Here is a 17266-nt window from a genome sequence, read left to right as displayed (position 1 = left end):
AAGTTTGACATGTCAGAGTTTTTCAGAAGAGGAACTTGTTTTTTTTTCCGACTTCCGAGTTGTATTGAACGCACCATCAGTGTCGGGAGTCACAGCTGTAATCTCGTCCCTCTGCAGCCTGTCTGTCTCTCTGCCGGTGCCGCGGTCACACTGTGTGTGTTACAGGATTGATGAACGTAATGTACGGATTGTCGAGTCCTTCTGACCTCAGTTTGTTTTGATACTACATGTTTTACCCGGTTTCTCTGTGTCCACGACCACCGCTATCCTTCATCACGTTGAGGGATGTTTGATTTGCCACTCACAGTCCGAGCAAAAGGAGCGTTGTCCAGGGCAACGTGACATAAACGCATACCCTGGCTCACAATGGCTACTAAAAATTAGAGTGCCTATAAAAATCATCTAAAGTGTGGGAAATAAATAAATGTATTTGTTTAACACCTACCATTGTTTTGGGTGTTTTAGCTCTTTTGTTTGAAATGGGAAAAAGAAATCTAAAAAAAAAATCTAAAAAAAAAAAAAAAAAAAAAAAAAAAAGGTTCGACGATCAGTCGACTACGGCAAAATCTGACGAATCAGATTCGACTATGAAAATCCTTAGTCGAAAACAGCCCTAGTATTTGATGAGTTTGATGAGGGAAACCAAGAAATTCCATTAGCCTCTGTAGCGTAGCTCTGAGCAGCTCGCGGCTCTGCTCCGCCGTTCTAAAAATAGCTTGCACCGACAATTAAAGGTAACGAACCTACTGCTATGACTATAGGGATTATGGCAATGGGCCAATTTGCCAAAATGTTGAACTATCCCTTTAAGGCTAAAGTAAACTACCTACTTTGTTTGATACTCTTTTATAACTAGCTGGTTGCTAGTGATGAAAGAGTATCAAACAAAGTAGGTAGTTTGGTACTGCTGCTGAGGCAGGACTATCAGTTATCTCAAGGTTAAGAAATGGTACAGTCCACGTTAAGCCTGGATCGGCATAATTACAGGTGTGAAGGATACACAAAGATATATAATTTCACCCTCCCCTGTTTTTACCAATTTTTTTTTTTTTTTGGTTGGGGGAGGGGAGGGGGGGGCGGAATCTAGATCACCTCAAGTCGGCTCAGGCTCAGCGTTTTTCAGCGAGATCGAACCTCAAAGACAGATGGCTGAAAGAAGCTCGCAGAAAAGGTCACGGAGGCATTCAGAGTTACAAAGAGATGATTATTTTGGTGGAGAGGGGGAGAAATGAAAGAAACAGCACTGATGACAGGACCACTGCTACAAAACCAGCCATTATCTCCATTAAACCCTCCCAGTGTGTGAGTGCCTAACAGCTGGTGTGGTTAAAGGCTCACACACACAGAGGAGCGGAGATGTGCTGTGACATCATCTCCACCATTCGCCTGGTGGGAAGCCCCACGCAGCCGTGACGCCCGATCGGTTCGGCTGGCCCCTGGAGACACGGCTCATTGGGTGCACAATGCAGCCCACTCCCACTTTTCTCGCCGCTACCTGTCATCATTTACATTTTGATGGGTCTGCGTCTGTGATGAATACTGATGCCTCTCAAGGTCAAAGCTGCATCACCTGAAGGAGGAGAGAGGCAGAGAGGAAGAGAGGGAATCAGAGCTGATTGTGATAGAGCTGGAGGGGGAGGATGAGAGGGGAGGGGACACAGAAAGAGACACCAGGCGGATGACTAAAGGAGCACGATGCGTCTGATTGGACCAACAGAATCGAGAATAAACGGAGACAGGGGAAGGTGACACAGAGAGGTAAATAAGTGGGAGGGACCACGGCCACTTTGACGAGTGATTGAGAAATATGCAGTTTAATAACTGTTTTGGTTGATTGAGACAATGGAAACAATGATGTTATTCTATAGCGCGTGGGGTCACAATCTCCAATCCGTTCTCCACAAGAGACAGCAATTTAAAAAAAATCAACAGCCCTACAAACGAAAAAATACTTTTGAATTATGTAAATACAAATTCTAAAGAGACGCGGAAGAAACAACCAACTAAGACGTTCTCAGATAAAATAAATGTACTTCTCAGTCTTGCCTAAGCTGGTTTAAGATGATGTACTGCAACCTAACATGATCATTAGATTACATGTAAAACCTTCACAATAAATGTGTCCTCTGAAGGCTGATATTGATTTGTATGTTAGAGAAACATTTGTCTGATGACTATTTATAGTAAACGGCCACACAGCACCATATGGCGGAGAAGGCTCTGCTCTTTGAGGAGTCTACTGGGTCTCAGTTAGAGTGCTGCAGGGATGACATATTGTTGTAGGACAGCCTGGGTGTTAGCGCCACACTGCTCAGAGAAGCTACTGGGAGATTTACATTGAGCTTTGCATGATCACAGGAAACAAGTGGTGTGACTAACAACAGGTTTTCCCCAGCAGGATCATCTTCACTGAAGCCTTTTACATGAAGCAGAAATCCAATGTTGCTAATATTGTATATAAACACACAACATGTAAACACAACTACATTGTAAAGGTGGACAGGTGGTTGGCTCGGTATGTATATGCCCTGTTTCAGTGCTCGTATCTGGCCCACACACAACATGGCAGTAAGATGCTGCTTCCACATCTGGACCAGTTTCCTGCATCACACACAGTCTTCTGGCTGTCAGTCACCACCGGAGGATAACAAACAGCATCTGTCCAGATGTGGAAGAGCAGTACATAGAGCCAGACTTGGGCTGAGCATCCAGGCATTTGTCGCCCTGAAAAGATCTGTTTTGCTGCTTATTCCTGAAGTACGTATATATATGAAAATAAATCTAAACCAAACCTGAAAAGGCACATCAGGATGAGGCTGGACTGGTAGAGAGTGCTGACAGGAAACTGGCAGTGGAACGACGCCATCAGCAGCAGAACAGTGAGAAGCTGTGTTCGAAAGAGGAACTATGAAGGATTTATAGCTTAACTATGCTACATTTTTTCCTTAAAGCAGAAGTAAGTGATATATTTGTGTTAATATAAGTCTTAAATAGTTGTATCTTCCGACAGCAATCACTTCTATAGAGTGTTTGGACTGAAACACGGGTCTGTCAGTCACTCTGCTCTGCTCTGAGCCCAGGAGAAAACATTTATCGTATCCTACAGTTTTTATCCAATGAGGAGAGAGAACGGCATGCAGGGCTGTGTGTGCAGCCAAGGAACGCCGTGAATGTGGTGACGTAGGGACGAGGACTGTTATGGTGCGTTCAAGGAAACTCGTATTTTTCCGACTGTGAAGTGGTACCAGTTCGATCTGGTACGAGTTCACCGGTCGGAAGTTACGAGTGGCCGTTACAGTGACTTTCACCGGTAAAACAGGTCGGAGAAACACGAGTGGGTTGCCTGGAACGCTACAAAGTCGTAAGTTGTGACTTGAAGCTGTAATTTACGATTTCAAAAGCCTGCCTGGAACGCAGCATTAGCCAAAACGACCGGATCACTTACTTCTGCTTTAATTAAACAGCTTTGGAGTAATTGTGAAGGTTTGCATCTCTTGGCTGAAAACCAACCGTGCAAGATCAGGGCCTCTGCCCTGGTGTCACAGCTCTCGCAACATAAATGCACCCCATAACCAGCGATCTCTTGTTTATGACAGATTAAACTACACAAATATACACGTCGTAACATCAATATGATATACAACGTTATGTATCGCTGATTGATTTCTTTCTCACTGTTTTCACTGTAAATAAATGCACATGGCCAAGAGGAGGGTTAGCAGAACAGAGGAAAAGCGACTAGATTTACATAGTTCCTCTTTAATGGCTGTGCTGGGAACCTTCATGTTATCAGTCAGCTGGTAGCCAAGCATGAGTCACACAGCTGATGCCAGCACTGACCTCTGAGCTCTGCATGATGCTAATGTTTACAACTTTACGATGTAAAATGCATGGAAACTTGTGGTGTAGTGAGCAGTTCATGGCTCATCTTGTGAAGGAATAGCCACATGGGTTCACTCATCCCCAAACTGTCCCTGATGGTCAGACAAGCACCTTTTTTGATACCATCAGCTATGGGAATAACGGCGTTATAAAATAACGACGGAACTAATGGAGCTATTTATTCAGTAACGAGTAATCAAAAAAATTACAGTTTCCCCTGTGATAGATAGATAGATAGATAGATAGATAGATAGATAGATAGATAGATAGATAGATAGATAGATAGATAGATAGATAGATAGATAGATAGATAGATAGATAGATAGATAGATAGATAGTTTATTAATCCAGAAGTTATTCATTATAGCGCCGTTACTGTTACTGACAATAAAATGCGCCGTTACTTGACTCAAGAAGTCCCGTCACAAAATGATACACCCGTTAAAGTGTAGCTACGTTATATACACTTTTTTTTTCAGTCCATCAATTAGTCAGAAAAAAGCCGTTAATCTGGAACTAACCAACTCACTCAGTATTCCTCCGCACGTCGCGGAGCCTGCCGGAGGAATACTGAGTGAGTTGGTTAGTTCCAGATAAACGGGAGGTTAGGTTTCGGATGGCGAGTCCAAGTAATTTGACATAATTCTGCATTTTATTTTAAAAAAAGTAACGCAATAATTACTTTTCCTGGTAATTACTTACTTTTATGATGTAGTAATTCAGTTACTCAGTTACTTTTTGGGGAAAGTAACTAGTAACTCCAACTAATCACTTTTTCAAAGAAGAAGGAGGAAGCTGATGAATGACTCATGTCAGCTTTCTTTGATGTTGTTTTGCTCCTGGTGGCCATAGATCCATCATCATCTGTGTCTATGAGCACAGTACAGTAGGATATATTATGAATTTAATTAATTATGTAATTTGATAGCACAGGGAAAAATAAAGAAGGCGTGAAATGAGAGAGACGCCCATCCGTGGCCGTCATTGGATGACCTTCATCCAGAGTGAGAGTCCAGGAGGAACTGCCGACAGGCGTTGGCAGTGATAGATGTTCCTGCTCACGTTGTACACATAGGGACACACACACATACACACAAGCATATACCACACAACTATCTGACATCTAACCCCTTTAGCAATTATGTTATTCTGTGGTGCACTTATCTTCAAGAAACACACACACACACACACAGCTATCAGTGATCATCAGTATCTGATCTTCATATGCTATAACTGCAAACACTGTAAATAAAAAGCAATGTCATCTGCATATATGATTACTGTCACTGATTTACAGTAACTTCTCTGTGGACAAAAAGCCTTCTGTGGATGTGGCTCTACTGAACAATGTCATTATAGTTTAAATATGGAAATGTTTTAGTTCAAATTTATACTGAAACCCACTGAGACCAAGGGATCCATAGTTCTACAGTACGTACAGTTAAATGTTAAATGGTAGAGGCAATTGACTATTTTCCACCACCAAATTACAAATTACCTGACTTCTTCTCAGAATTCTTATTTGTATTTATTTGCCTGCATGATATCAGCAAAATGTGCAAAGACACTGTTTAATATTGTGATATTGTGGGCTGTAAATAAACTCCAAACATTATAAGTCGCCTAAACATGAGAAGTCGTGCCAGAACAAATATGCCTCATGTACGCGTTTCAGGGGGGTCGTAGGGGCCCGATGAAAGTCTGCTGTTGTTGTAGCTATATGTATGCTATGTTGAATGCTATATCATGTAATATAAATGATTTACAACATGAAAACAACAATAAAACTCTATGTTTATCAGTCATCATCTGTGTTTGTGTGCTGGACTGTCCGTCAACCACAAAGGCAACTGGACTTCAGCTCAGAACTTCAACCTACTGTGATGTGTTCAATCTCATTTCCTGAAACAATTACAGTGACAAACAAAGACAGTTAATCAACAGTGATGATAATATTCATTTGGTTTCAGTTTTGTTATACTATTCTTTACAAAGAGTCACAACAGAATGAGAATAGAGAATAAAAAAACCTGTGTTGACTTGGGAAATTGATTCAAGACTGTTGCTGTGTGTTATGTCAGTTTTAAAATTTAAACTAAATGGTTTTCATTTCCATCACTGAACGACTCCTTGGCTTATTAATGTACTATACATCATATCAGTGATGAGGCCAGGCTTCTTCAAAGTAGCAGCTTCATCACAGCAGTGCAGCAGAGGAAGGTTGTCAACATGCTAAGTGCTAATATACAGCCCCACTATTTACCACACACACACACACACACACACACACGGTACTTGATCGAAGACCCACAATTGTGTTTGTCAGGAGTGAATTTTAATACTAAAACCCACTTTCATCTAAATTTCTCTTACATAATCCTTTTCATATCAGCTGCTTTGTCCTGAGAGTGTGCCCTGTTACCATGGTGATCTATGAGGGGATGGATGCTGTTTGAAGGGCAAATTGGGAGGGGGGGGGGCAGCCTGAATTAGGAACACAGCTGACTGTATCCCTGTAGAGATCGACCCCGCAGCTCTCCTTCTGTCTTCCTCTCTCTCTGTCTCTCTCTCTCTCACACACACACACACACACACAGACACACACACACACACACACACACAGACACACACACACACACACACACACACACACACACACACACTGAACCGTCCAAACTACACCTTCATGGTCCTAAAATAGAGACACCTACTTGGGTGATGGAGAAACACACAGAGGCTCTGAGAGCAGCTCCTCACCAAAGACGAATCACCTCTCTCTCTGTGCAGAAAGGAGGCCAGGCGAGATAAGGACGAGGCAAGCCCGGTCGTCCCCACCCTCCCCCCTCCCCCCTCCCCTCCCACATCCTCCCCCGTGTGCACTGAGGCTGAATCTTCTCAATGGTAAAACTCCAACTTCACCTCCTGTGCTGAAAAACACAGCGGGCTAAGTTTATTCAGGCCAAACTTTTTTTTTTTAGGTTTCGACTGCTCATCTCCTGTTGTTGATAAAGAATTACTTTACTTTTTTTTTTCCCCCAGATAAACTTTATGTGACTCACCGTTTTTTGGGATTTTGAAATGAAAACATTCAGGCTGGTTTAACCAAAGGTTCCTACAACAGCTAACACAGGATGGTGGGTCCAGGTGGGTGGGGCTTGGTGACTGCTTGTTGTGACATCACAAAGTTACAGAAGTCTGGAAGCCTTAGTTATCCCTTCGCCTGGCGCCCTTCGGCCTTCACGGATTGTGCGCGCACCTCAATAGAGCACAAAGGCATTTATACTACGCATTTTCTGTTGCAATATTCGTCGCAAAGACAGGGAGTGGTAGAAAGAAAATACTATAAGAAGTAGTAGAAGCAACCAAAACACAGAAAAGTAGAACCCCGTAGAAAACAATGTACAGATTCAGCGACACTTAACGCGGCTTGCGACAAGTTTCAAAACTCTGGAGGTGTGCGACTACGCGAAGCGTCTGTTGCCAGGTGCGCGTCAAGCATAGACTAGGCTTAAGCCCCAGTGCCTGGATAAAGGTTGTTTGTATTTCTCTGTGGACTGAAGTAAAAACGAAACTCATACGGTCCGATCGCGGAGCCCCCGCGCCCCCCTCCCTCATCGGACAATCAGTGTGGGAAACGCTGGTTCCGCTGCTCTATGTATCCATAGGTGTAAACACGTCCTCGTGTTGTCTTTTTTTTTTTTAAATCCACTCCGCTGCTGCTCTCTGTGCACCCGGACGCAGCACAGCATGCAGATCGTATGTGAGGGTGATGTCCTGCATCCCCAGCTTAAAAACAAAATCCTAGAGGAAACACTGGTCTGCTCCGTAACTATACTAAATAAATGTGCCTATTCAAAATCATTGTTCTAATATTTCAGTGTGCAGTGCACTCTGCTTTATCTGTCTATTTTCCAGGTTAAAGCAAACTGATGTGGCACAGTTTTTCCCCTCCAAAAAAAAAGATTATTTACAGAAATGCACACCAGAGAGAGTATCTGAAGAATTTAAATAAGAGAAGTGTCCAGAAGTGTTTTTTTGTAAATGACTAATCGTCAACCAAAAAATAATTGTTAGATTAGTCAAAAATCATTAGACTAATCGACTAATCGAAAAAATAAAAATCTATGGTATTTCCATAGAACATGCAGCAGAGGTTGTCAGTGTTGTTAATGACCTCAAAATCTGGGGGGGAGTCAGTGCTCCCCTGGCAAAATGATATCAGACTGTTATAGCAGCAAAGAAACACTCAACGTTCATTAGAATAACAATGCAATTTAGAGAAATGAGACAAACTGGTCATTATGCATCAGATATAAATTGCCTCAACGCCTGAAATAAAAAAGTAACTTTCATGTTTCAGCCATAAAATGCACAATTCATTTTCATATCTGACGCACAAAACAAAACAACAAGTGAGCACATAAAACAACCTACAGCTGACTGTGACACAACACATGATACAAACTTATTGGCCCTGAGTGACAGCCTGTTAGTTTCCATGTTGTGGCTTTGTCTCACAGTTGTTGGCAACTGAGACAGAGTGAGAGACTTTAGGCTCCACAGGAGGCAGCACTGCTCCACCACAACATCACCGTCCCTCTGTACTACTTCTCTTCTTCTTTGCCAATGTGAAAGTCAATTCATTTTCTGAGGTCAACCTGTAACCTGGAAGTGGAGGCTTTATATCTAATGTTATGAGCTGATGACAACAGGCTTGATGAATTCTCCGTATAACCCAATACATTTATATTTGTGCAATTACTAAAGATTTACCCGCTCAACACAATCAAGTCTAAACAATGTCCTCAGTGATTACATGCAGTAAATACAAACAGAACAGGAGGGCTCATTTAGATTCTGCAGCAGGAAGAGGAAGACAGTTGCGTCGGGGGCAACAAGACAAAAAGCAGCGATCTTAAACCATCTGCTCGCTTTTAATTTTCACGTACTGACCCGGTGTGTGGGCTCTACTCAGACACAATGTTTACTGAGCAGTCATAAACACCAACTGTTGAGCTGGTGCCCGTCATCATTGTCCTTCTGATCAGACTCTGCTTTATTTTACTGCAGCGAGTCTCAGTGGTGACTCACAGCAGCGGGGCAACCAGGACACTCGCCTCTCTCACCTGGAGAAATACCTCCTCTGTGTTTAGTTAATAGTTTATTTGTGCGGTTGGACATATATATATATATACAGTATATATATATCCCAGGCATGGTTGACCATGTATGTAATAGAATTACAGAGAAGAATTGAGTGTGGCTGAATGGAGGGAGCGCAGGATGAAGGATGGGATAACCTCTGCTCGCCATTCTTCAAACTGAGAGATGCGTTGTAGCACAGTGTGTGTTTCTGAAGTGGTGTGTGCAGAACACACAACAAGCGCAGTATTAGTTTGTGAGATGAACTCACAATTGGACACTAACATCGTCTGTGCAACCTGTTCTTTTTTCCTCAGAGCATGGTCAGGAACCCCAAGTGAAGATTAAGATGTTTACTGTGGAGAGGCGGTTACACCCAGATGCTGGAGTGTGTATTTGTGTGTCCATGGGAACACAAAGTGATGCTGCTCAGTTTTATTTCTCAGTTTCTCTCTTTCTCCTCATACGCAATCCACTTCATTTGTCTCTTCTGGAATAAATGGTGCTACTGGTGTAGAAATGATTGCTATTTAAAGTATAAAGTAAACCAGAACTTTACTTCCTCCAGCTAAATGAACAGAAAACTGAGTTCCTTAGCGACTGTGATGCTGTGCAGCATCTCACACAGAAATACTGTGTAAACAATCACTTCCCCTGCTAATGCCGTCATCTGTTCCAGACATCTGAATCACTGACTACATCTCTGATTTGTTCGGCAATTTATATCTGTCTGATGTTTCCCAGCTACTCCAGTAAAACAGTCGACCAATCAGAGTCCAGCAGGCGGTATAAGGAATAGACGTGTTTGCTTCCTAAACAGACAACTAGCTGTCGAGTCCCATCCACAAAACGTAGTGAGTGAGTGTGATAAAGTGTGGATGAAAGTGAAGCAGCTGTGCAGGTTGAATCATTGAAATAACTCTTTATTGATGTTTCTTCAAAGAGGTTAACTGTTCCTATAGCAACCATTACCACAACTTCTGTCTTCAAAAGATGAGGAGGGACGGTTACACATCACATCAGCCTCAACACATCACCTTTATAATTACAAACAGGCTCCACTGCAAAACTCTGTAACTAACAGTGTGTAAGTTCAGTAATTCACTACAAATCAGGTGAATTCTGTAACGATGGTGCTAAACTGTAGTGCCTGATCTCAGCACTTATATTTATAACCAAATACTTCCAGTTTTTAAAATATCAATCATAAAACAATAGTAAACATAACCATATTCAATGAATATGTGTACTCTCTTTCACAATTTCTGCCCATTCACATCCATCCATTTTCTTCTACTTATACAGGACAGTCACAGTAGCAGCAGGCTAGTTCAGACTTCCACCTCCTTCCAACTTCTCCCAGTGATCCCAAGATGTTCCCAGGCCATCTGGGGTTTATAATTCCTGCAGTGAGTTCAGTCCTTTATTTAATCAGACACTGAAAACACTTTAGCTGGTTCTTTTCTATGTGAATCTGCAGCAGCTCTACTTAAAGCCCCTCAGCCTATCTCTGAGGCCTGAGGCTGAAGCCTTTGAAGCAGCCACTGGCCATTTTGTGCTATTGCTGGTAGCCAATGTTAGCTTTAACAGCTGTTTAGAGGAAACAGAGAGTTTAGAATGAAACTCAATACCCTCACTCATTAAGACTAACACGTAAAACATTATTGAATGGTTTAGGTGTTATTAAACATGTGTTTTACTGCTTAACATTAAAAGGTAATGGGCAAGGTTCCGGGGCTTTCCCTCATCAAACTAAATACACAATCCAACAACTCCAAAACGCTCTCATGGACAAGTTGGGACCCGCACATTCACGCTATGAGATAATAACGGAACGTTACGAGACAGAGTTGTTTTCGAGGTAATATACGTAACTGGAACTACATTCCTGACACGGCTGTTTGGCAGAGTGACTTCAAAAGCAAATGTGTCTTAATGTTAAATGTTATTATCTCATAGCGTGGTGAATGTGCAGGTCACAATTTGTCCACAAGAGCGTTTTGGAGTTGTTGGATTGTGTATTTAGTTTGATGAGGGAAACCTAGAAATACCATTAGCCTCCGTAGCGTAGCTCTGAGCAGCTTGCGGCTCTGCCCCGCTGATCCAAAAACAGCTTGCACCGACAATTAAAGGTAACAAACCTATAGGGGTGTCAACAATAATCGATTCGGCGATGCATTGCAATGCGGGACATGCACGATTCAGCATCGATGCGTCAACGTGCCATAATCGATTATGTCACTGTTTATTTTCTGGCCTCAAATAAAGTTGTGAAGTTTCAATTACCTCCGGGGGCGTTTCCGGAGCAACGACATGCGCAGCCTGTAGCTACATGCTAAGTAGCAGCACCAGCAGTAGCAGTGTTGCCGCTGGCTTTCTTTTTCCTTTTTTTTATTTTTCACCCGCGGTCGGGTTGAGAATTAATTAATTAACGCTCGTGAGTCCGGCCGTTACTACAGGCAGTATGCCCGTTATCACCAATAAACACAGTTAGTAAGGGCAACATATGGAAATCTGGGAACTAAATCCTTACCAAGAAATTTCTTCACAATTGTCTTTAGGAACGTGCGTAATATCATGTCTTAAAATGTTGAAATTCAACTCCCGTGGGAAACCCCCTAAAAAACTACTCAAAGTTGGGGTACCCGTAACTGGATTTTTGAACATTCCGTAATGTTAAATTTGGCCTCAAGTAACTTGTGAGGGGTCAAACTAGGGGTTTTTCATGATTCTGAGTTGATCGCAAACATTAGTTTTACGCCCAAAACACTCCTTGGTGGAGAAAAAAACAACCACACCCACTTTTCTTGTTCATCGGAACCCCCACTACCACCAATAGAATGTATTGCAGAGAAGCCATTCCTTAGCATTGCAGAGGTTGTGTCACTACTAAATACTCAATATAATATAACTTTTATTCCACCCTTTTTTCTATAGGACATTATACAGACCCTCCAGGATTTTGTGGTGTCACGATTTCAACTATTAATGCAAATTCAATCATGAATTCTTTGGCCTTGCCACTGCAACTTTTCAGCAAATTTGCTGTCATAGACCGCTGTGGCTACTAGCTGTGGTCAGCTGTGGCCACAGTATTTCCATTACGTTTTTTTTGCACGTCTGTGTTTTTATTACTAGTTATTGTTTTCATATAACATTAAGTTTTATGCGGATCGGGAGCGAGAGAGAAGGAAAGACATCAGGTGCACACCAGATTTCACATACCAGTAAAAACGGAAACATACACATAGCGCACACACACACACACACACACACACACACACACACACACACACACACACACACACACACACACACACACACTTCTCACTATTGGGTACATGCAGCTACATTAAAAGGTTGCTTTCTTCTTCTTTTTATTCATTGCCATGGTAAATCGGCCTAAGTATTGTTTAGTGGTAGTTGTAGTTGGTTAGCATTAAATGTGAAGAATTTTGGAGTTAGCTAGTGCTAGACATGTTGAAGCCATTTACAACCTTCGATCATTGACAGTATGTCACGATTACTTGTTTTCACAATTAATCGTGGTATTAAAAGCCACAATTAATTGATTGTAAAGATTCCTGAATACCGTCACTTCCCAAAAAAGATTATGTCGGAACCTTCCCCTACAGTTTGCCTACAAGGCAAACCGCTCCACGGAGGACGCCATCACCACCACACTCCACTCCATTCTGTCCCACCTGGAAGGCAAGAACACCTATGCCAGAGTCCTTTTCATTGACTTCAGCTCCGCCTTTAATACCATCATCCCACAACAGCTTGTGGAGAAGCTGAGGTTACTGAACATGGACACTGGCATCTGCAACTGGGTCCTCAGCTTCCTCACACAACGGCAGCAGATAGTCAAGATGGGGAAAAGAACATCCAGCTCCGTCACTGTGAACACAGGGTCCCCCCAGGGCTGCGTTTTGAGTCCCTTACTGTTCAGCTTACTCACACACGACTGTGCTGCATCACATACTTCCAACAAGATCATTAAGTATGCGGACGACACCACAGTGGTAGGACTCATCAGGGAGGAGGACGAGGCTGCTTACAGGATGGAGGTGGAGCAGCTGACGTCCTGGTGTAGGTCTCACAACCTGCTCCTCAATGTCAGTAAGACCAAGGAGATGGTTGTGGACTTCAGAAAAACCAGCAAGCTGGACCTCAGACCCCTCATCGTCGGCGGGGCTGTGGTGGAAAGGGTCAACAGCGTTAGATTTCTTGGAGTTCATCTGGCAGAGGATCTCTCTTTTACTACTAACACTGTTGCCATCACGAAAAAAGCCCAGCAGAGACTCCACTTGCTGAGGAGACTGAGGAAGGTTGGTCTCCCTACTGTCCATCTGACCACCTTCTACAGGGGCACAGTGGAGAGCATTCTCACCTACAACCTTACCTCCTGGTTCGGCAGCTGCACCAGCAACGAGAGGCGGCAGCTGAACCGGGTGGTAAAAACAGCCAGCAGGATTACAGGCTGCCCCCTTCCAACGCTGGTGGACCTGTACAGAAGGCGCTGCATCCACAGGGAAGCTGCAATTACCCGAGACACTCACCATCCTTCTCACAGCCTGTTCTCCCTGATGCCTTCCGGTAAAAGATACCGGAGCATCCGGTGCAGGACCACAAGGTTCCTCAATAGTTTTTTCCCCCAGGCTGTGAGAGCACTGAACTCTGAGAGCGCACTGTCGAATGGCTGTTAAGAACTGTTGCTGCACCTTTAACCACTTTACCTTAACTGCTGCTGCTTTTTTAAAAATTATTATTACTATTAAGAGTATTTATTTAGTATATTTTTAATTAACATAGGATTTTATTTTGTATGCTTTTATTCTATTTGAATGTTCAGATTTTTTGCACTGCTTTTAATCTAGGAGCACACAATTTCATCTTGTGTACACCGTACAAGAAATGACAAATAAAAAACCTTTGACCTTTGACCTTTGACCTTACCAGATGTGGCGCCAAAGTAAAGGTACATTCTCAAGATACTGGTCCATTTAACTAACGTAGCATTGAATTGGTAGGAAATTAAATGTTAGTGTGTTATTTCTATTTAAAAAAAACTACAAAACAAAACAAAAAACGTGAACATTTGGTATAGATGAAAATTTATTTCAAACACTTCCCTTGGGGGATTAATAATTGGTCATATATTAATAGATACGTTAAATATTTTGTGTAAACAATGAGTAATGTAGTTATAGTTTGACTATATTTGATTTTACACATTCATAGTGTTGTGAAATTAATTAGTGCATAATAATCGTGATAATCGTAGTACCGTGATTATTTCTCTGACAATAATCGTACCAAACAAATTTATAATCGTGACATCCCTAATTGACAGACATACTACTTTTTACACCTGATATGTGTTATCTACATCTTTTTTTAGGAACTTGAAATATGTCATGTCATTGCGTTGATAACATGCATAAGAAACTTAAAAATTGTGGTAACACTTTATTTGATGCCTATCTCTATAATGCATTATTATCATACTTATAATATACATAATGCAGTTATATCACTGTATAACTATAGTTATAAACACTCATAAATGATCATAATGCTTTATAACAATAATCATAACACACTATAAAGCATTTTATCATGACTAATAAGGTCAGGTATTATAATATAATAATATAATAATATAATAATAATTGTTAGTAACTTGCTGACAATGCCCACATTTATAATGCATTATAAATATAGTTATAATGTGTTACAATTGGCTTATAGTCGTGTATAACTATCATAATAAACACTCATAAATGATCATAAGGCTTTATAACAATAAGCATAACACATAGAGCATTATAACTCTATTATGATACTTGACCTTAAGCCATTATAAAATGCTCTATAATGTGTTATGCTAAATGTTATAAAGCCTTATGATAATTTATGAGTATTTATAATGATGGTTATACACGTTTATAAGCCAATTATAACACATTATAACTATACTTATAATGTATTATCGATGTGGGCATTGTCAGTGAGTTACTAACAATTATAACGTATTATAATACCTGACCTTATAAGTCACAATAAAATGCTTTATAGTGTGTTACGATTATTGTTATAAAGTATTATGATCATTTATGAATGTTTATAATTATAGTACAATGCTATAACCAAATTATAACTCATTATAAGTATGGTTATAATGCATTATAGAGATAGGAGTCAAAGTCTTACCAAAATGGTTAATAGTTAACAGTAACAGTACTGTTAACAGTAGTTTACTGTTAACAGTAGTTAACAGTAAATAATATGGTTAGTTAGCCAACTCCTATGTGCGACTGAATCTGATGACCATCTGACCATTTTATTTTCCTAAATGTTAGCTGACTGCTCCATTAGCTATCAAACTAGGAAAACATGGTGTAGGCCTATTGTCTTCACGAGGATTTTTGCAGTTAGGTTTAGGCGGTGATCTACTATACTCAATAGAATACATTAGAGATCAGCTATTCCTGTGCATGACAGAGGTTTTCTTTAATGTCACAAAAAAACTTCTACTATTACTACTGAATACTTAATATAGCTTATATTCTACCTTTTTGCATTGTTGGACATTAATCTAGCACACACGTCAATCTCATGTCAAAAACCTGGGGGCCAGATCTGTCCTGAGATACACTTTTATATGGCTTTCAAGAAAAATATTATGTTAATAATGGCCCACCAATATACAGTAGCATTCACATTACTCACATTACAAATCCCATAATACACTACAACAGCTACCATACGGTCATGACCAAGCAATAGGCCCAAGCTGGAATGAACAAGTTTGTGACACATTGCAACATCTTTTTCCATTCTTCAAAAACGACCTAGAGCCTGGATGCTCGATGGAGACTGATGCTCAGTGTGTGTGCAGATTAGCATTATCATGTTTGCAATCAATGTAGCACCACTGTGTATTTGTTGTGCTTTTCCTATCTTCATTTCGAACAAACTTGTTTCAGTTGTTGCTGGTATGTGAAATCTGGTGCATGTCCACTGTCTTTTCTCTCTCGCTGCTTGCTACCGATCTGCATAATAAATTACATTTATAATAACTTTTTAAATAAATTTAGCGACACCACAAAATCCTGGAGGGTCTGTATAATATCCTATAGAAAAAAGGGTAGAATAAAAATTATATTATATTGAGTATTTAGTAGTAGCCTAATATGTAACACAACCTCTGCAATGATAAGGAATGGCTTCTCTGCAATACATTCTATTGGTGGTAGTGGGGGTTCCGATGAACAAGAAAAGTGGGTGTGGCTGTCTTTTTCTCCACCAAGGAGTGTTTTGGGCGTAAAACTAATGTTTGCGATCAACTCAGAATCATGAAAAACCCCTAGTTTGACCCCTCACAAGTTACTTGAGGCCAAATTTAACATTACGGAATGTTCAAAAATCCAGTTACGGGTACCCCAACTTTGAGTCGTTTTTTAGGGGGTTTCCCACGGGAGTTGAATTTCAACATTTTAAGACATGATATTACACACGTTCCTAAAGACAATTGTGAAGAAATTTCTTGGTAAGGATTTAGTTCCCAGATTGGTCAAATGTCTGCTAAAATGCCCTTACTAAGTAGAGGAGGGGGAGTGACTGAGCTCAGGCTGTGGTACGGGGGTCTCTGATGCAGAGAGAGAGAGACCTGCCGTGCCGTGTAAAAACAACAACAACAAAAAGTGTCACGACTTCCTGTATCTGGCCCTTCAAAATAAAAGCCCCGTAGTCTTTCATATAGTTCAGTCATATTGATTTTGAGTTAATGTTGACAAGACACGGCTCCAAAGGTTTGTTTGTTTTTTCCTGCGACCAATCGACCAATGAAATTTTGGTCGGCTAATTTTTTGGGGCAGCCCTAGAAGTGATTTATGTTTTCTTTTTCAGGTTTGAAAATCCCATATCCAATACCTGTACCATTCAATTTTATTTAATTTAATGACATTTATGTCAAAGATACAGGAGAGTGATAATACATATAAAATCTGTTGTTCAATATCTCATGACTGATGAAAAATTTGCCGTGTTGTGTGCAGTAGAATTTTGATGCATTGCAATGCATCGCAATGCATCGTAGAATCGAATCGAATCGAATCGTTACCTGCTGAATCGTAATCGAATCGAATCGTGAGGGCAGTGCCAATGCACACCCCTACAAACCTACTCCTAAAACTATAGGGATTATGGCAATGGGCCAATTTACCAAAATTTTGAA

The 17266-nt window shown here is 41.0% G+C and overlaps 1 protein-coding gene across 1 annotated transcript in view; it reads left to right on the top strand.

Annotated features, from left to right (window-relative positions):
- Positions 1–13711, top strand: part of phax (phosphorylated adaptor for RNA export) — a 53798-nt gene extending 40087 nt beyond the window's left edge. Inside the window, exon 3 of the mRNA XM_085769694.1 lies at positions 13696–13711. The gene's annotated coding sequence lies outside the window, so the exon portion shown is untranslated. The remainder of the gene's footprint in view (positions 1–13695) is intronic.
- The last annotated feature ends 3555 nt before the right edge of the window (positions 13712–17266 follow it).

This window comes from Trachurus japonicus, chromosome 23 (assembly GCF_045865225.1).
Source record: "Trachurus japonicus isolate A0001 chromosome 23, Traja_1.0".
NCBI lineage: Eukaryota > Metazoa > Chordata > Actinopteri > Carangiformes > Carangidae > Trachurus > Trachurus japonicus.
Note: the sequence above shows the minus strand (reverse complement) of the source record. Positions and strands in the feature narration are given on the sequence as shown.